Here is a 21,933-nt window from a genome sequence, read left to right as displayed (position 1 = left end):
AAACTAAGTAATAAAGTGTATTCTTTTAAATTACAAAAGTAGATGATGGTAAATCAAGAACTCTTTTTTTTTGCAGTCGTGTGACCGAAATATATTGTCGTTGTTGTCGTACAATCAATAATATTTATTAAATTTATATGTTGAAACTCGTAATATATAAATAGAATACTGTTTTATAGTATTTTATAAAGGTTAATTATTGTTATTTAAAAGTACTTTTAAAATGAAAATAATTGCGAATTACAGCTCATAAAAATTATATTTTTTTAATTGTTATTTTAAGAAAATCTTAGATAATTTTGTTTCAGATACTGTATCAAATTTATAATTCTAAGTTATAATAATGGGTAATCGTGAAAAACTTCACCCCAAAAAATGCAGGGGTTATTTTATTTAATTTATCACATAAATTTGAATCTCAAATATGGAGTACAGTATAAAATTATTTAGTGTTAAAAATTACAAGTATGATTGGTATGATTGGAGTTTAGTATAGTTTGGACGAAAGGGATATAACTATTCTCATCATAAAAGTCGACCGTGTGAAAATTTATCTTCAATAATAATTTCAACAAATACATCTTTTATTTTTTACAAATAAACTTTTGTATACACGATAAAATTCGAAAGAGTTCTTTTCCTATTAGAGAAAATAAATAAATTTAAAACATACTTCAATATCTTTAATTTAATTCACTACAAACAAGATAGTTATTGGAAATATGCATGCATGCATAAACGACACACTTTATGAGTAAAAAAAAATTTTATACAGAGAAATATTAATATAGTAAATATGAACTTTGTTGGTATTTTTCTACTTCTTGAGTTTTGTTTTCCAGTGAGCTTAATTATTATTTTTTTTTTATTTTAATAAAATTCTTCATTACTGCATACTTTGTTATCTATTTTTTTTTTTATATCTCAGGAAGGGTTTAACGTACAAATATTATGTTTGGAAATTTGATAAGTTGTAATATTATAAAGGGGTGACTTAATAAAAATTTTACTTGTGTTTAATTATGTAGCTTATCACAAACGGTGTAGTATTAAATTAAGTTTGATATTATTCCGTAGAAAAACTTTTGGAAAGATTTTCCAATTGAGTACTTGGACAGTTCAGAGAGTTCCCTATCTCATAACTAGGATTCAGTGGGCGTCTTTTAAAATCTATAGAAAACTGCCAAAGAGAAAAAGTTTCAGTGATTATGGAAAAAAAGTAGATAAAGTAAAAAGAAAGTGTGAGGTGATAAAAAAACATTCAAAGGTATACTTTACATTTACTTCCCTGGTATCATAGTTCTAGAGCTATACTGCAAGAAGGAAAGTATGTTAATAATTCCAAAAATGGGGTACGGGTTTTTTTTTGCATTCCTGGCCGTTTCATGACCTACGTAACAAAAAAAAAGAGTGCGAGTAATTTATTGGCAAATATTAAGCTTAATAAACGTTTGACTGGATAAACCGATTTTGATGAAAATTTGTACTTAGACTAGTGTATATATTGCTAAAGGTTTGGAGGTCAATATTTCTAAGAGATAGGGAAAATAGTTTCTTTGGAGTTAATTTTCTCTAAATCTTGCAAACATAACCTCACTTTGTATAAAGCTCAGAAGTACATGCATTCATTCTTATCTTACAATTTAAAAAACATTTTACCCCTAAATTCTTCCCTTCTCAAAAAACCAGTAAACCTTTGATTTTTTGAGAAGGGAAGAATTACCTTTCGAATCATTATCTAGATGTAAGAAGCACTGATTTGCTATTTTGCATCTACCAGTTTAAATACACTTATTGCATATTTTTTAACCGAATCTTTCGTGTATTCCTAGGCATAGTAGTACTGCAAGTTGGCCAAAAATATTCTTAGGCAATATTTTGGGAGAGAGAAGCGATAATTTTTTTTTTAAATATCGATTTAAAAAATTTTTTAAAACCTTTTTTATTTTATTTAAACTTTTAATAATATAACAATTAAATTTCATCAATAATAATTAATTTCTACCACCAAAAAATAAATCATAAGTATCATTTTATTGTTACTACATTTTTCAGTGGATTCTTATCTAGTTACTTCTATTTAACATAGTAAAGGTAGAGAGAAATCAAAAACATTTTCATGGGAGGTGATTTTAGGGGCGGGAAAACAGACAAATTAAAAAAATATCCATTTTTTGAATTTAAAAATTTTTTTCGTATATAATTATTTTTCCACTATATAAGAATAAACAATCAATTTTAGAAAAGTATAAAAACTTTGTTTTCAGCTTTTTTCCTGGCACAACCGTCCACAATCACTTGGAAATTCAAGGAATTTTTATCTAGATGTTAGAAGGACTGATCTGCTATTTTGCATCGACCAGTTTAAATACACTGAAATGCTATATCAAAGTATGTTTCCTTCAGACACTAAAGACACATTTAAGGCTGGGGTGTGATTTTCTTACCAGAAATTTTCTGAATTACTAATTAAATTTTTAAAAAAATCGTTTAGTGAGATGGTTACTATATGATGTTATATTTTTTATCTACCAATAGGTGCAAATGTTTTGATGGTTATCAAAATTCGATGACCCAGAAATATAATTATCGAAAAGTTATAATTTTTAAAAGTATAACAATTTGAATATAACTTTTTTAATGTTTTTCGTACTTAGCATAATTTACAGCAATATATCTAAACATAATTTATGATGAAAAAACAAAAAAATTTGAGCAATTTCTGATAAAATTTATTTTCATTAAATTTTTTGTTAGAAATTTTCTTTAAAATATTTTCCATTATTAATTTTATAAAATAATTATAGAAACTCTTAATTTGTTTTTTTTTATTTTTCAAAATATTTAAGTAAACAATTTTCAACTTTTATTTTTTTAAATTTACTATAAATTTTATATATAAAATTGTGATTCCATTTTAATAATTTTTACAATAAAATACACTAAAAAAATGATCAAAATCAATATATTGATAAGCTTTCTATATTTAATTTTAAGTTAAAAATATTTAAGTTTATATTACTACATAAAAGTTTTATTTAAGATTTCTGGCGTACTTAACTGTTCTTTAATAAATAAATTACTATTAAAATATTCCCGAAACTGTTACAAGATGATATGAATTGGATACAGCTAATTTAGGTTACCAACTTCTGTTTATTTGGTCAAAAATCTGTAACCATAAGAATGATTTAGATAAAAATAACGTGAAAGACACTAAGTCTTACTGAACGTATGGTAAAAGCGGTTTATAAATGTGGAAAACCGATTATACTTTTGGGTATGAAATAAAGTTAAGGTAAGTTATATCTGCTCTAATATACTAATACACCATTTTAACCTTCGTATACGATGTAGCAGTAACGTTGAGATGTGCTAAAGCCTATAATATTCCGTTTTATGTATTATTTTTTACTACTCTTCTTTATCAAATATTCATAAAGCTCAAGAGATTACAATGTTTTTTTAGTAGATTAAATCCTATTCAACGTATATGATGGAAAAAACATTCAACGAAGACAAGACGTGAATAATTTAATAAAAGTAAAACATTTGAAACTAAAATATTAATATAAAGAGTGATTTACAATAAATATAACAAGCAATCAAGATATGCTGGTAAAAATATACAAGAAACTTCGTAAAACAAAGGTTCGGAAAAGCATCGTTAGCGAGTGTCTGGTGGTGAAGGATTTCACCCTGATTTCTGCGTCTTCGGTAAAATTAAGTCAGATTGTAATTCTTGGAACCCAAATTAATTGATAAATTTAGAGGATTTTTATGAAATCTAGGTTTTTGTATGAAAAATTGGGAAAAAATAAGTCCACGAACTGTATTTTTGGTAAATTCCTTTCAAACCTCTGATTGTAAAAATATTTTTACGATAAATAATAATTCATTTATAACAATAAAACAAATATTTGAAAAAATATCAGAAGTTATAAATGAAATAAAATTTTATGTACTTTTCATTTTAAAAAAATGTGTATAAGTAATCTGTTAGGCGTACAAGGAAGTCATGTGGTGTCCAATTCAGATTATTTAATTAAAAATAAAATCTACGCGCAACAAGCGTAAGCAATTAAAAAAAAAAAATGTATATCAGCAGCTCATATTATTATTAATAAAAAAAAAACAAATAGGCTTAGAAATTCTTGTTAGATCGAAATTATAAATCTAGAATCTCCAATTATTATGATAATTTCATAATATATGCAATTGATCCTAACAGGATTACCGTTTTGAAAAGGGTGTATCATTACATCTATAAATCAAATTTCCATCAATAAAATTATGATTTTGTATATATATCAGGCAGAAATATAATTCAATTATTTTTAATAAATAATTCAGGAGATTTATTATACTGTTTTCATTATAAAAAAATGACATAAATAAAAGGAAGGAATTTGTAATCAGAATTGGTTTTTTTTTTCTTTTTAGAATTAGTAGGAAAATTGAAGGGGTGGTTGTGGACATGGTATAGAATTTTTCTTTAATTGTATTGTGATAAATAAGAGATGATGGTTTTCTTCTTTTTAAAGGAGGGTATAATAGAATCGAACCAGTGATGAACGTAACAGATAATAAACTTTACTAACTCTCTAGCTTTTTCCGTAATCAAAAAATTAACAAGGAAATAAAGGGAACGTGTATTACAATAGAATATGAAAGTGGTTAGGGAAGAATAGTATATTTCTATAGAAAGTGTAAAATCGAAATTATACGTGTATATATATATATATATATACACAGTGATATAAAGAGAAGTTAATTATTCATTACGCTTAAACATTATTATATTATTTTCACCCGTTTAGTCACTACTGTTGACATATATATATATATATTATATACATTGTCGTTTGCTGTAAGATGAACAAGTCACTTCGTTAGTTATTCTTAACTTAACCACGATTATTTTATTCTGTAAAATGAGTTATGGATTTTGTTATAATATATTTCACACGTAATATTTTATTTAAAACGTTATAAACGTGATGTGGTAATAAGTAACATACTGTATTGTGTTCATCACCCTTTCACTTTCTACTATCACAAACAACTCCTTCATTCATGTCTTCATTGTTACTCTAATTACCATAACAAATGTTCGCTAATGTTATTGTAATTGTTAGTAAGATATATTTTTCTCTGTATGAAATTCATTAAAATATTAAGTTAATTTTATAAAAAGGATTTTAAAAGAAAATGTTTTATTCCAAAATCATCATTATATCTTCAAATAAAAAAAAGTTTCTTATCCTTTATTTGAATCGATATTCTTTTATTTTTTCTGCTCCCCCACCTACAAATTACCTCCCAAGAAAATGTTTTTGTTTTTTTTTACTTTTATTTTGATAAATGTAAGGAAAAAACAAGAATTCCACTGAAAAATTTACAACTAATAAAAGGTTACTTAAAATTCGTGCTTTTTGGAGGGGGGGGTATGGTGAATTATGATGAAATTATATTGTCACATTATTAAATTTTAAATAAACCAAAACATGCTTAAACGTATTCAAAAAATCTATATTTTTTTTAATTTTTATTGTCCTCTCACTCACAGTATTGCCTTCAAAGTATTTTTTTTATCATTTGAAATTTTATAATTTCATATAGGTGTCAATGTTGAAATACTACAAAAATTGTAAAATTTACTTTTCGCAGTCTCTAGTCTTTCTTGTTCTACAGAATCTTATAATAAGAAGTCATATATATTTCTTCTTATTTTTCTTAATAAACAATATATATATATTTTTTTTTAACATATACGTTGATATAATTATAATAAAAGAATTGATGGCAAGAAAGAATATTTCATTTTAGTTCATTTTTTATAAAATTATTTTTTAGCCAAATAAATTCTTAAATGAAATATTTTTAAATTTCAAAAGTTAAAAAATATGTCAATATTTCTGCCGTTAGAATACCTGTTTTTTTCTGATCCGCTTTGTAAATTAACAATGTGCAGATCAATTTATAATAAAATATTCTTTTTTTTCTTTATTCTGATGTAAAGTATAATGTTTCTGAATACATTTTACTATATCAATATATAATATATTGAACAATGTTGAAAGAAAAATGTTTTCTTTCCATTAATACAGAGTATTTTATTCAGGAAAAAGTAAAAGAGAAAAAAATCGACTGATGTAACTTTTATAAAAGCAAACAGACTTTCTTTCATTTGAATCATATTTTTAGTTTTTATTTTTTTTTTATTATCTGTTTTATTTAAATATTAATTCATTTTTTCTTCTGAATTATTTATATGTAAATTTTTCTCATAAATAATAAATTCTTTCATTCATATTTTATTGATATAATGAAAATTTTATTATAGATAGAATATACTTTTATTTTTCTACTTAAATTAATTTCAAGTAAAATTAATTTAATTTGCTACATAGAAAATTTTTCTTTAACGTCAGTAAATTTATTATGAACAGCAAACTTTCATTTTAGTAAAGTAATTTACCCTTAATTATTGATTAAATATCTAATTTTAATTATTTAACAATGTGTAAAAAAGCCTTTTTTTCGTAATTTCTCTCTAAATCTAAAAATATTGAACTTTTTCTTAAAATTAACATTTTCTTTTGAAGGATTTTGGGTAGACAAATAATCCTACAAAGCATACCATTCATCATACAAAGGCCCAGTAACAGGTCTGTTTTTGTTTAGTAAACAGGTAGAAGAGAGAAAGATAATCGAATTAAAGAGTGGTGCAGTCGATTTTTTTAATGTATACTATTAAAATTAAAACAATTTTTATTTCACGCGTAATTGGAATATTGAGTAAAATTTTGATTTTTCATGTACTGTATAATTGATTTAAACTGAACTATAATATTTATCCTGAAATTCTATTATTCATTTAGTTGAATTATTAAATAATAATGTTCAATTCTCTTTTAATAAATGATATTATAACTATTTAAACTATTATAACTATTAAAATTTTAAAATAGGTTAAAAAAAATAGTATTTGCATACACAAAGAAAAAATCCCTTTCAGCAGCCGGGTGGCGGAGGTAGATTTCACCCGTGCTAAGTAGGGGATAAAAAAGATTTCCATCTTAAAGTTAAGAAAAACTTTAAAACTCAATACGACAATGGTTGCATGTGAAAAAAAGTCACATGTTTAGTATACAAGCCCTATCTTCCTACAATTGCAGCAACATTTTGATCATCCCTTGCCGTAAGGGGTGATCATATCAAAAGTTGTTTCAGGCAAAGGTTTTAGGTAATATTTACAGAACTAACGACCACTTGAAATCGATTCGATACTCTGCCTATTAAGAGAGATCTGATTTTTTGTCTTCGAAACCTCATTATTTCCACTCCCTGGGCCAATGGTTGGTAATATCAAAAAACTTTACTTAGATAAGTTAGGCCCTTAACCAAATAATAGTAGAAACTTTAAAGGAATTCCATATTTTATTAATATAAACGTTATAGCGATTTGTTTTTAAAATAGCCCCCCATTTCCACCCCCATGGTCCGATTTTGCCCAATAATGAACTCGACCGAGATCTTGGGTTGATATATTTTATGTATCAATTTGAAATTGATTGGTACAAAATTACTGCAGTTATCGTGTCTACAAGAAAGTGAAATATATATATAGATGTAAATATAAACTTTTGAACTGACGGTGGTTTTTGGGTCTAGTGGATGTAAAGCGCGAAGATCTGTCGAAATTATCCGGAAGTCGAATCATGGTACCCATTACAATAGGAATATCTTATAAAATATCTTATCAAATTTAGCTAAAAAAATATAGATATGTCATTGGCCAGGATTCTCTAAATTAACAATTGTAGGAACGAATTTACATACTTCTGTATATATTAATTATTTTATTATTAATTCGGATTGGACTAAAATTGATTAAAATAAAAATTATATGAGTAATTGATATGAAAAACTGTTTTAATTGGTTTTACAATCATATATTTACGCATTAATACAATTCAGTTAACACAAATTATTCATTTTGAAAATTCATTTTATATTTTAAAGACTGTTTATTACATTTAATTTAATTTATGTGAAATTTTCTCACTAACTTTTAATTAAACTTTTACATAATAATGGATTAAATTAATTGTAGCGTGTTGATTTGTTCATTTTGGAAAGTGCTTTTTAATAAAGCATGAATGGTACATTAAACCATACTGATGATTTTCCACAAATATTAATGTCCAATTAAATAAATTGTTTTCAGAAATTTATATTTTTATTAGCCGGTCAGAGCTTGCTTCGATCTACCAACAGTCTAGCCAGAGGGTTCCATCACCTGCATCTCCACAAAGCTCTCTTCGGTCGACATTTTTGTCATTCATAGGGCTCCGCCCCCTGTTCACCGCAGTTTTCGTTATCCTCATGGTTGTGAAAATAATACTGATAAATAACGCTAAAATATTCACGCTTTATTGAAAATTAAAAAAAAAAATCTGATGTGGACACCACATGATTTCCTTGTACGCCTATTAAATTATATTTACACATTTTTAAAAGTTTAAAACTTATTTAAAAAAAAAAATTGTTATTTCATTAAAAAATTCTGATATTTTAAAATTATTTTTTGTTATTATTAAATTATTCATCTTATAAATTTTTGCACTGAGAGGTTAATAATAATTATTAATAAATCAATCAATTTTGGTCAAGTCGCTTGCAATTAAAAGGAGGTGCACAACTAGATGTTACAACAGTCCTAAATCCAACATTTCAACATCCTATGGTTAATCGTTTTTGAGTTATACGAGATACACACGTACGTACAGACGTCACGCCGAAACTAGTCAAAATTGATTCAGGGATGGTCAAAATAGATATTTCCGTTGAAGACTGAAAACCGAAATTTTTCGCGATCAACATATTTTCTTTACTTCGTACAAAGAAGAAAAAAGACAGAAAAGTAATAACTATGGTGACATAAATATATTTTATGAGAAAATTCCAATCCCTGTCTCAATTCCCAAGGCGAGAGAAATATAATACCGAAAAAACGGATTAATTTTTTTTTTCGTGAATATTTAATTAACAACTTCACTATCGAAGGATTTTAAGTCCTCGGTCTATTATTTAAAACCTTTCCTGGGGTAACACGAATGTTTCCTGCAAATTTGAAAACAATCGGTCGGTTGGTTCTCGCGTGATGTCAGAACAAACAAACAAAGACAGACAACAAACAAAATTTTGCTTTTATATATAAAATATAAGCTTAAATTTTTAAAAAGTTTATAACTTAATTTACTTTAACAGACGAGTTAATCGTTGCATAAATTTAACTGTTACATCGCAAATGTTAATTTACAATCCTAATATCTTCAATTGCATATTCATTAATATGATAAGTTATCTAAGTAAGTACCTTCAGTTTAGCATCACACTGCATTTAGTCAATGAAGATTCGATCAGAATTATCAGTGGGGATAATATTCTTACACATGTGATTCATATGTATGATGTGTTTGGAAATCTGTTAATTTAGCAAATATCTGCAAGATTCCATACCATGGTCTATCGCCTTTGTTATTCACTCACTATTGTCTCTGAATAATATGTTTTCTTGTAGTAATATTTGTAATAAATCACAAAATAAAAGAAGAAATAGCTAACAGAGTATTACATAACTTTACAGACTATTACTAATGACAAGAAATAAATATTAAAAATTAAAAAACACGACTGTCATAAAAATACTGCTCTTTAATATCGGGTAATTACTAAGATAGGATAATTAATGAACGTGCAGATGACAACATTGTATATATAGTATTTTTATAAAGTATAATTTTGTTTTAAAAATTTTTAATTTATATAAATATATATATATATATATATATATATACAAACATATATAGCCTATGCCACTCCCGTTAACGTAAGGATTCCATTGCGGGGTCATACATCTAAATCGGTTCAGCCGTTGAGCCACTACGGTGGAATAAATATACACCCTAAATACATTACACTCATTTTTGGGCAGTCATGTAATAAATTATTAGATTATAAACCACAATGAGTATTTTTTTAAAGTAAATTAAAAATATTATTATTTTTTTTAAATAATTTATTTCAATTTTTTAAATATTTTTATTTATTGTAATAAAAACATCTGTTTTTAATTTTTACAAATTCATAATATATTTTTGTTCTGTTTATTATTAATAAAAGTTGGTTATTTTTCATACACTTTGTTTAATAAATTTTCTCTCATTAAAATAATCCACACATTTTTATAATATAAGTTACGCACATAGCAGTAATTTAACAAAGTTATTTTACTTCAAACCTAAAAACATGTTTTTTATCACTGAATCTTTCTGTTTTACGCTGGATGTCATGAAAATTACAAAAAATACATTTCTAGCATCTGTTTTATTCAATTTTTCAGGTCAAAAAACGTAAGAAACCATCAAGTTTACCGGTAATATAATGAAATTTCACCGGAGAAACTGAAATCAGCGCGAAATTTTTCGCTAGCCGTAACTCGATAACAAAGAGTTTTTAGACGTAAATTTTTATGAACTTTTCCCTTATTTCAAGCTCTGGAATCAGTTTTAATTCCCTTTCTCTTAATCACCTGTATATATACTCGTATAGCTTATGACAGTCCCGGTAACGTGATGATTGCAAAGTGGTGTCATATATATAAATCGGTTCAGCCGTTGAGCTGCTACGGTGAAACAAATATAATACACTATGAATACTTTGCACTTTTTTTTGGTAATAATAATAATTAGTAAAATCAAAAGTAAAAAAAAGAAATAGAATAATTTTTTTAGAAGTAGGGAGTTAATTTTAAGAAAAGTATTTAAAAATATTCATGTATAGATTAACCTTAGCAAATTTTCCTCATGAAAGTTTTCTCTAAATCTAAAATCCCTTAAAATAAAATTGAAAAAAAGAGAATCTTTAAAAAAAATTTTCTGCATTTTAGGTCCGGGGTCTATTAGTTTTTTAAAGGTATACATTTCTTGATAGATTTGTATATGAAGTATAAAAATTCAAAAAAATTTTGAAGAATATTTGAATCAAAGGGAGAGATCAAAAGAACAAAAAACTTATATTTCACGATTTTTTGAATTTTTTTTTTTTAAAATTATTTATACAATCATTGTAAATAACAAATTTGCTTTAATGAAGTTTTCTCTAATACGCCTCTAAAAAGAAATCAAAATTGTTTTTTTTTACGATATTCCCCAACTCCTAACAAATTTTGAAAACAATATTAATACGATCAATGTCCCGTTCATATAGAAAAATATTTTAGCAAAATTTGAGGAAAATCGGTTTGGTCAGTCATGAGATAGAGACAGAGCGACACATATGTACATACATTTTTTTTTTTTTGGTTTTGATCATTCCTTCTCAAAGTGGGTGACAACGCCTCCTTGCGGGTGCTGGAAACCTTCAGGGGGGGGCAGTAGAAGACCCACAAAAATTCGGGGCGTTCAGGCGGTTTAGAAAGGCGATGGCTGATTAAAAAAAAAGGAAAAAATTGTTTTCCTAATATTTCAAACTAAAATTGAATACCTACTAACAAGTACAAAAAATTAAAGGGACAGCTATATTTTATGATAAAAAATAATTGCCCACGATTACTACTCATCATCGTTGTTTGAACGTGGGTTTAGTGTTGTAGCAACGTTGTTAACCAAAAAGAGAAATCGGCTGCATGTTGCCGTACGCGGTGACTTACGGATGTTTTTAAGTAAATTCGAGCCTGATATTAACAAACTCGTTAAAGTACATCAGATTCACCCTTCACATTACTGTAACTGTAATTTTTCAATTGAAAGCCTAGTTTTTAATTATTGTATTTATATATTGAATATTCTATCACTATTTTTATAGTGACTTCATAGATACAATTGTAATATTTTTGAAAGCAATTTTAATAAAAATACTTCCAAATATGACTATGCGTTTTAATTGCTCTCATTTAAAATGTGCGTTTCAATTCAGAAATAGGATAAAATGTGCTCTTAAAAACAGCAATTGCAATTATTATTTTTAACAAATGGTAAGTTTAAAAATTTTGGGGGCGCTGGAAAATGTTTGATTCTCAACGTTAGCTGAAGGCAAAAAATTTTGAGAATCGATGGTCTAGATAAACCTTTTGGATTCTAAAAAGTAAAGATTTGCAAAATCAACCGATTTTTAAATGATCACCATACTTTTCCCTTTAGTTTAGCTATTCTAGCTATATTCGTTGGAAAATTCCTTTTTTTTATTTATTTTATTATAACGCCACAGCAACTTTACAATCTTTTCAGCAAGATAATTGAACAATAAGTAAATAAGATCTATTTGAATTAACGTTAAGTAGCCCCAGCGGCTTGTGACTTAATGAAATAGAAAAGCACTCCGTACGCCAGACCATAAATCACCTAATTGAAACGATAAGACAAACCACGAATATTGTTTCTCAACAATCTTGAAAAATCACTGATCGTGTTATATAATAAATTTAACGCCAAATAATTCGGGAGTCAATCCAAACGATTATGATACCGTTATTCTAATACTTAAAATTAAATTATTTTTAATGAAGTAAACAAATAAACCACAAGAAATATTTCGTTACTTAATTATCGAGAGTTGATTAAGCGAAAATCGGTTGTGCAGAACTTTTGTTCTAAAATAAATAACATCAAGCAAACTCTACACGTAAGAAAGATGTGTAAAAGGTTTCTAAGACTAGAAAAGCCTTTATCCATTAATTGAGTGTAAAGTGACTTATAATAAATTTATTGGTTTACATGAAACACTTAAACGGCTCCTTCGCACACAATACGTATTATTCGCTGTGGCCTATAGTCAAGCGGCATTGTTTTGTTTCAGAATAACAATTCTACCACCCATATTGCCTGGATTGAATAATCTAGTCAAAATTTATCAATAATTTAGTCAAAATCTAGCTTTAATTTGGCGTTAATTGCGTTTCTTTTCCCATAAAATAAAAGAATTCATTAGATGACTGTAATTTGAATTGATTTTGAAGTCAAAAAGAAGCTGACGTTGAGCAGCTAACGAATATACACAGCCATATTAAAGTATAGAAACGTCATCATATTTCAAAACTGAGACGTGCTACCGGGTAGAAACAAGTGCGAATTTACATACTTACAAAATTACTACTGTATGATGTTTTTAAAATCTTTGTCCATCATCTCATCTTGGATTCGCTATATTGAATAAAACTTTTTTTTTAATAGTTAAAGTACACATCTGATATGAGATTTTAATGTAAACTTTTACGAGATCAGCGAAGGCGAAAACCGTTCACAATAAATGACTTCATTTCGAGTTAAAAGTTTGAAAAAAAAAGGCAAAAATCGAGGTAAAACGAGGTAGCAATAAAACGACATAAAACGTCCCGTAGTAACTTTTCTATTTAGTATTTATTACCTTCAGAATTACATCAGATAACAAATTTAAAACATTTAATTTTGGAATTAATTGCCCAAAACTAATAATAACATCATTTTCAATAATAAATAACGCTAATAATAACAACATAGACTTACAAGCGCAAATGAGAGCTGCAATAGTGAATGGAGGGGACAGAAAGGAGGCAATTGACTGTCTCTACATGACTTGGCGTGACAGATGGCGAGATTTGGACAAAGGAAGGTGGACCTATGGGCTCATACGAGACGTCAGAGACTGGGTGGAGCGAAAGCATGGTAATACAGGCTACGAATTCACCCAGTTCCTGTCTGGACATGGATGTTTTCGAGACTACCTGTACAGGATGGGCAGATGCCATACAAGTCGCTGTCACGATTGCGGCGGACTGGATACAGCAGAGCATGTAGTATTTTTTTGCCCTAGATGGCGCAACTTCCGGGTAGTACTCGAGGGTCAGGATGTGGAGGGGGCCAACAATATAATCGAGGTAATGCTCAGCAATGGCAACAAGTGGGAGTGTGTCTCGACTACGATCGGATCAATGATACGAGAGAAGGCCAATGAAGAGAGGTGACGGCAGGATGAGTTGATGCGAATCTATGGAGGCTTGGAGTTCGATGACGGGTGATCAAGGGTGATCAATCTTCTGGGGGAGGGCGGCGGGGTCTCCTCGGAGTCGTCGCTCGTCAATCGCCCCCTGGGGACGCCTTCCGGTCACACGGATTCAGATAGTGGAGTGTCTGGGTGATCATGCAGGGGCTGTACATATCATACGGCTTAGATCCGGCCCCTGCATGGTAGAAGGGGAAATTTTTTAGCGAGTGAGAGCCCCGCACTGCCGTCAGTACGGGCCTGACGGTGGCTAGCAGAGCTTTTTCCTCCGCTACGGAAAGAAAAAAAAAATAAAGAACAAAAAGAAAAAATAATAACAACTAAAAATTTACAACACTACTACAAATTAAATGGCTAAGTCAACTGATATTATTTACTTTAATTTTTCCAATATTTGATTTAAAAATTTATTGTATATGTAAAATCTAAAGGCCAATCTCCCCTACAAGGTGCCTCTACTTGCCTTCTTTACACCATTCCTATAACCCGACACGCGGAACACATGATACTGGTTACCTGCCTCCAATTGATAAGCTTGTATTTAATATTATTTTTATTTTTTGATTATTATTTATTCTACAAAATCCATTTATTTCTGCTATTATTTATTTATTGGAACTACTTTACAAATTAGTTTGTATGAAATAATTTTATGTTTTATGTTTATAAAATATAGCACGAACTAACGTTTTAATTATTTAATTTAGTTAGTTTTACGTTTTTTACACCTCTGTACTTAATACCTCTGTAGAATAATATTTTTTACAATAAATATAATAATGATTCTAATTATGTTATTACTTTTAATCATGTTTCTTTAACACTTTATTTATGTTTTTTGTTTTTTTTTTGTAAAATTTAATATATTTTGTAGTTTTGAAGGGCTACACAAAGGTCAATTGAATATTAATTATTATTGCGTACATGCTACTTACAAATATTTTTTTTTTAAATAACTACGTCACTTCTAAGAAAATCATGACATTGTAGCCTGTAATAAATAAATTACTCATTTTACATACTTTCGTGTTATGTCATTGTTACTGTTTAATTATAGCAAAACTGTAGTTTAACATACTTAAAAAAAGAAAAGAAATACTTTCAAGAAATAAATAAGTTGATATACTTCTTGAAAAATATGTTAGCATAAATAGTTTTATTTGTAATAACAAATTACCAGAACATATTTCGTTACTATAGTTGTAATGCCATAATTAGATACGGTGCAAGTCATTACAAATTACTGATGTGACTTTTGGAATACACTACTTTGGCTGCTGGTATGAGGAAAACCCGCTGAGTGATGTTAAAAGCAATGGAGGGGATGCCTTAGCGTATTACTGACTCGTTTTCAGATATTACATACTCTTAAGTTAAGTATTTTCATTCCTAAATTATTTCTCCTATTATTCCGTTATTTCAACATTAATTGCTTATCGATAAATAGTTTTCGCCTAATTAAAAAAAGATGTTTGATTCAGAATGGCGGATCCAGGATGATGGACAAATATTTAAGACATCATAAAATATTAATTTTGTAACGATGCAGATCCGCTTTTTGTTTCTACCTCCTAGGAATTAATTTTAATTTATTTTTTAACAATTCAAAGTTATGTCCCAATCAAGATTAAATTATCTGTTACAATAAATTAATTTTTTTTAATTAAGTGAACATTATTAAATTTTTTGGACTGTAATATTAAATAAATGGACCAGTTGATTACTGATTTTTATCAAATAAGTCATACATTCCACACTCTAATTTAAAACTTAGTTTTATTCGTAAACGTATAATTATTTTTAAAATATTAATAATTACCACAACAATTAATAATTATTGAAATAAATTTTCATGAAACTTTGCCAGTTTGCAGTTTAAATATAAACCAAAGTTAAATCGTTTTATGAAAAAAAAAGAGCTTTGAGCAGATCACACGAGTTCATTACTGCAACTACACACAAAAAATGAGTATATATTATTTTCTATACAATGGTTTGAAAAAGTTTTTTGTTGTTCAAACCCCTTATGACCTCTGAAATTTTGAATCCCTTTTATCAATTCTCTTGAGAATAATTTTGTGAAAATAACGATAAACGGGCAGAAATTAAAAAAAAAAAGTTTTTTCTTCGTTTTATACTTTTCAATAAAATATATTGTGTTTCATTCGTACGTGCTCTGTTTCATGATACGATTTAAAATAATAATAATAGTAAACCATGAATATTTCTTTGCCGCTATACATATATACATATATTTATTTTTATTTTGTGAATATTTTATATTGACTGACGTAGTATCCTTTTTAACAATTCTTCTGAATACACACATGAAGTAAATACATTGATCCTCATACAAATAATAAATTGTAGTAGTACTTGGCTTCATAAGTAACTTGATTTACAACATGTACTGCTGATATCCTGTCATTTTGTACGTTGATGTCCTAGGGGTAAGGTAGCTGGCATAAAATCAAGTTTAAAGAAGGAATATTGTAAATAAATAAAAAAAACCGATGAATACCTATAAAAACCTAGAAGAAAAACCTATAAGATTTTAATTTTTAATTTTTTTTCGTATATGTCTTAATAAACTCTTTCATATTGTTTTTTTCTCAGTTATTTGACTGGTTTGATACAGCTCTTCAAGATTCCCTACAAAGTACCAGTACCAGTCATTTCATTTCGGTATACTCCCTACATCCTACATCCCTAAAAATTTGTTTTACATATTTCAAACGTTGCCTGCCTGCACAAGTTTACCCATCTACATGTCCCTCCAATATTAAAGCGACTATTCCAAACTGCCTTAATATGTGGCCTGTAAGTAGCTCTTCTTTTAACTATTTATCCCAATGCTTCTTTCTTCATCAATTTCCCGCAATACATCTTCATTTGTCATTTTATCCACCCATCAGATTTTTAACATTCTCCTATAGCACCACATTTCAAAAGCTTTTAATCTTTCCTTTTCAGGTACTCCGATCGTCCAATTTTCACTTGTATATAAAACTATGCTCCAAACATGTACTTTTCAAAAATGTTTTCTTGATGTTTAAATTAATTTTTGATGTAAGCAAATTATATTTCTGACTAAAAACTCATTTCGCTTGTGTTATTCGGCATTTTATATTGCTCCTGCTTAACAGGTTTTAATATGCACATTCTGTTGTTATCAACATTTTGTTATGTTCAGTTATTTTGAATTAATTAAATTATTTAAGTAAATTAATAATTTTATAATAACTACGAAAAGGAAGAATAATCATCTATAAAAAAACGGATTAAATTTTTAAATTAATTTTGTATTATTAGTCGTTAATTATAGAACGAAAGATTACGTAAAATTTAACATCATATGCGGATTCCAAGATTTGTTAAAAAGAAAAAAATTACGTTAAACTCATCACAAAAGAAAAGATAGTAAATACACACACACACACACACATACACACAAGATGAGTGGTTGTGTTGTGCACATATTTAACTTCCTTTTTAGTTTTATAGAAATTACCCCGATATACCCATATATAAATTGTATTTGGGCGTGCAAATTAACACACACGAATGTTATGCGAGTTATGTGTGCACACATGCGTGTATTTGTTTATAACTTAAGTAGTTATCAGGCGGAAAGCATATACTAGTCTCAAAATTTCTGCTGCTTAGTAACATTAACATTAATTGAGCAACTTGCTGTATGGTTGGATTGTATATTGCATATTCACACACCTAAACACACACACACAATTCCCATGTTCATTCTATCTATCCTAAAATCTTTGGATTACGATTGTTTAAATAAGGCTAACTGCCAACTGCTACTATTTATATATTTTATATAAAATGAATATCACTTTCAAATTTTAATATGAATATGATATTCATCTTTTTGTTTACAATCAAGAAACTGATTGTAAAAAAAAATACACAAAAGAAGTTTAATTTTCTTTCTTTTTTTACTAAAATTTAACATTTAAAAAGATGGAAAAATATATGAAAAATAGTTATTTTTTCAGTATATTCATGTCATGAAGCTTTTTTTTTACCTTGAAAGCATATAAAAAACTTTATCAAACGATTTAAAAAAAAAAATAATAAAATGTTAGAAACTGGTTGCTTGAGAGCACGATATCAATCACCGTCTTCTATACAACTGTCAAAGAAATACAAGCCAAATTCTAAGATATAAGTTGTACCAAGAAATTTTGAACGTTAAAACCGATTATTAAAACGAAATTTTAGACAATAAATAAAGAAAGAAAAATAATTAATTAATGATTACTGCTCAGTCCCCTGACTTACTAAAGCTAAATCACTTTTTCAAAAGTAATTTCTATTTTGTGTAAAAAAAATCTTTGAAATCGTCATTTATTTTAAGAATAATCCAATTTTAAATAGTTTTGATTATATATAAACTTCCCAATCCGTTTTTTTTTTTTACTTCCGAAGTACGAAGTAAAGGAAGTAAATTATGATCGCGAAAAATTTCGGTTTCCAGATTTCAACGGAAATATTCATTTTGGCCAACTCTGAATACATTTTGACTAGTTTCGGCGTGCCGTCTGTACGTAGGTATCTATGTACTTACGTATCTCGCATAACACAAAAACGATTAGCCGTAGGATGTTAAACGATTGTATTTAGGACTGTTGTAACATCTAATTGTGTATCTTCCCTTTTGATTGCAATCCACTAAACCAAAAGTGTGCAAAAAACCCAAAATCCAAAGAAATTTGGATTTTTGACTTTTTCTTAACTGCAGTAATAAGCTCTCATTGAGAGCTTTTCAACAATATATCATAAAAGGTACTTAATTTCATTGGTTCCAGAGATGTAGCCAAATAAAATTTTAATTAACAAAATATTTGGATCTTACAAGGGAAGGCAACATCGGTTCGAATCAGACTTCATCTCTTTTTTTAACATTTCTTTTTTTAATTTAAATTTATTGGTTTATTAATCTTTGATTGTAAAAACAAATTTACGATGAATAATAATTCATCGTGAGCCCAGGCCCAGATGGGATCCTGGGAACACGTGGCTAGTGCTTAACGCGTTGAATAAGGTCTTGTCTGGTTACGGCTTTCCGAGGAAATGGAAAGAATAACGATTGGTCCTTAGACCTAAGAAAAATACAATTACATCAAACGCAGCATTAAGACCTATTTGCCTTATCAATATTATCGGGAAACTGTACGAGACCATGCTAGCTAACAGAGTTCGGGAGGAGATGGAGTCACATGGTGGTTTTTCTCTAAGACAGTACGGCTTCATCCGCCGCAGATCTTCTGTGGACGCGATCACTCATGTCGTTAATTGGGCCAAAGGTAAACCGGAAGAAACTTGGCGGACTAGGAAAATTCCGCTAATAATATTATTAGATGTTAAAAACGTGTTTAACAGCGTCCCTTGGCCTGTGATACTGGAGGTTGTTAAGACATAGAACATAAGCGAATACATCGTAGCCACGCTGAACATCTTGTGAGACAGGGAACTAAGAAACATGACTGACGAGTGGGGCGAGTTGTAGTTCAATATGTTTGGCAGAGTCCCGCAGTCGTCAGTCCTGCGCCTCATTCTTTGGGACCTTGTGTTCAATCAACTGCTAGAAATGGAACTGCCTGGAGATTCAACCGCTATCGCATATGCGAATAATCTACTCTTGCTCGCCGAAGGGAAAACAATGGATGATGTCGAAGGCTTGCCAAAACATTTCGTCCATAAGATTAGCGAATGGTTACAAGCAAGAGGGATGAATCTCGCCCCTCAAAAGATCCTATGATTACCATGGTTGAACGCAAAAAAATGTATTAAATACCTACGTGTATCTGGATAAATCACGCCTCTTTAACTTGCACATAAGCGTGGTAATTGAAAAAGCCGAAAACGTTATAGAGGCTCTATGTAAATTCATGGAGTCCAAATCAGATCCACTTTCTAGTAAACGGAAGGTGATATTAACAGCAGCTGCATCTGTTCTCTTGTATGCCGCTCCGGCTTGGGAATATGCTTTTAGAATAAAAAGAAATGTCAAGCAAATCTCCGTGCTATTCCGTAGAACGGCAATTAAAATCACAGCCGCCATCTGGTGACTTTAAAGCTTTGTTATCTGAAGAATGACAACTGATTTGGAAGACTCGAGCCGTTTCCACTTCACGCACTTCCTGGACGTGGGAAGTTCTGTTCTATCTCCATAGATTTCGGAGAAGGGACTCCCCATCTTGTGTATACTGTGTTGATGATGATACCCAGCGCATATATTCTTTGCATGTCCTAGATGAACGCAAATCAGGAAGAGCTCTCGACTTGGCTGGCTGAACGCTTCCAACATAGTAGACTACATGCTTTCTGTATGCAAGACTTGCGAAGCTGTGTTACGACTCATTGTGAGAATCTTAAGAATCAAGGCGTCCGATATACGAGAATGGTGCGAGGATTAGAGGACCTGAGATGTGTTCAGTTAAGAAAACTTCAATAGCTGGAGAGCGAAGGGGTAACGGACACCCGCCTGCAGAGCTGCCGTTCGTCCACGCTTGCGAAGATAGGTGCCGGTGATAAAGCATGGGGACTCCAGTCCCCCCCGAGCTCGAAGGCACCTCCAGGGCTGCGTGATGCTTAATTGCTGGCCCGGGCCTGGAAAGGGAGGATCAGTGAGATGTGAGGTTTAGTCGATAGGGCGCAGGCACACAATACTCTCTTAATAACATCTAGTGAAACCTGATGGCGAGCCCTACACTCTGCCCGTAAGTCGGGTTCCTCAGAATCATCGGAAATAAAAAAAAAGTCATGGGTTGCCCAGATTTTATTCTAATAAAAACTTAAAGTAAAATTTTATTTATGTCTTTTATGTTAATCGTAATTATATTTCAGCTAAAAGGAAAATTTAGAAAATATAAATAATGGAAAAAAGATTATTCATTTTATTTTGTTTTAATAGAAAATAATATATTAGACTAATATTTATTGTAATCTCCTATAATATAAACCTAGCAAATCTGTTTTACAACTTGCTATATATTTTGTAATAAGTATACATAAAATCTATAATACAACATAAATCTGTAAATATATAAAATTTATTTATCTACTAATTTAATGATTTGTTCATAAAATACTGCACACTGAACATTTTATTTTTTTACAACCGGACAAAATTGCACACATATTATGAAAACATGAATAGACCAATAATAAAAGTTAATAACTTAAAGTAGTAAAATAAAAAAATGGAAATGAAAATAACAAATATAAGATTACCTACTTATTTAATTTTATTTCATTGTCTTTTGTTTATTCGTTCATTTATTCTGTAATTCAATTTATACATATGAGTAAAGGAAAAAGATAAATTTATTATACAGAGTAAAATAAAAAATATGAGAATCCAGAAAATAGATAGATTGATGCAATAAAATATTTATTGTTATAACATTGAAATTTGTTTCAAGAATTTATTTATATCTATTGAATTACTAATTTTTGAGTATAGTACGTTTATTTTAACAAAGAATAAATAAAAATATAGATTATAGAAATATATGAATCATGAAAAATGTTCAATTCCAATTACATTTTTTGATGTATTAAATAATAATATTTGATATTCTCTTTAAAAAAAAAAATTAATGTAGCTCACTAATAAGACAAATGTTAATACCAACTTAATTATGCTCATTTTTAAAATATACTAAATTTAAACAAAGAATTGAAGATTACTAATATACTTTTCAATCCGGTCTTTTGTTTTAGTATATAATTTATTATTTTTTTTAAAGTTAGTTTTGTTAATTTTATTTAAAATATGAATCGATTTACACTGAGTGAGTCATAAAGAATGTAACAAACGTTTAGAATATGTTCTATGTGAAAATAAAGAAGAATGTTGAA

At 28.6% G+C, this 21,933-nt stretch overlaps 1 long non-coding RNA gene across 1 annotated transcript in view; it reads left to right on the top strand.

Annotated features, from left to right (window-relative positions):
- LOC142330814 (uncharacterized) overlaps positions 1–21,933 on the top strand; it is a 321,599-nt gene that overhangs the window by 260,276 nt on the left and 39,390 nt on the right. The window lies entirely within an intron of this gene.

This window comes from Lycorma delicatula, chromosome 10, assembly GCF_047948215.1.
Source record: "Lycorma delicatula isolate Av1 chromosome 10, ASM4794821v1, whole genome shotgun sequence".
In the NCBI taxonomy this organism is placed as follows: Eukaryota; Metazoa; Arthropoda; class Insecta; order Hemiptera; family Fulgoridae; genus Lycorma; species Lycorma delicatula.
This window is presented reverse-complemented; position numbering and strand designations above follow the sequence as displayed.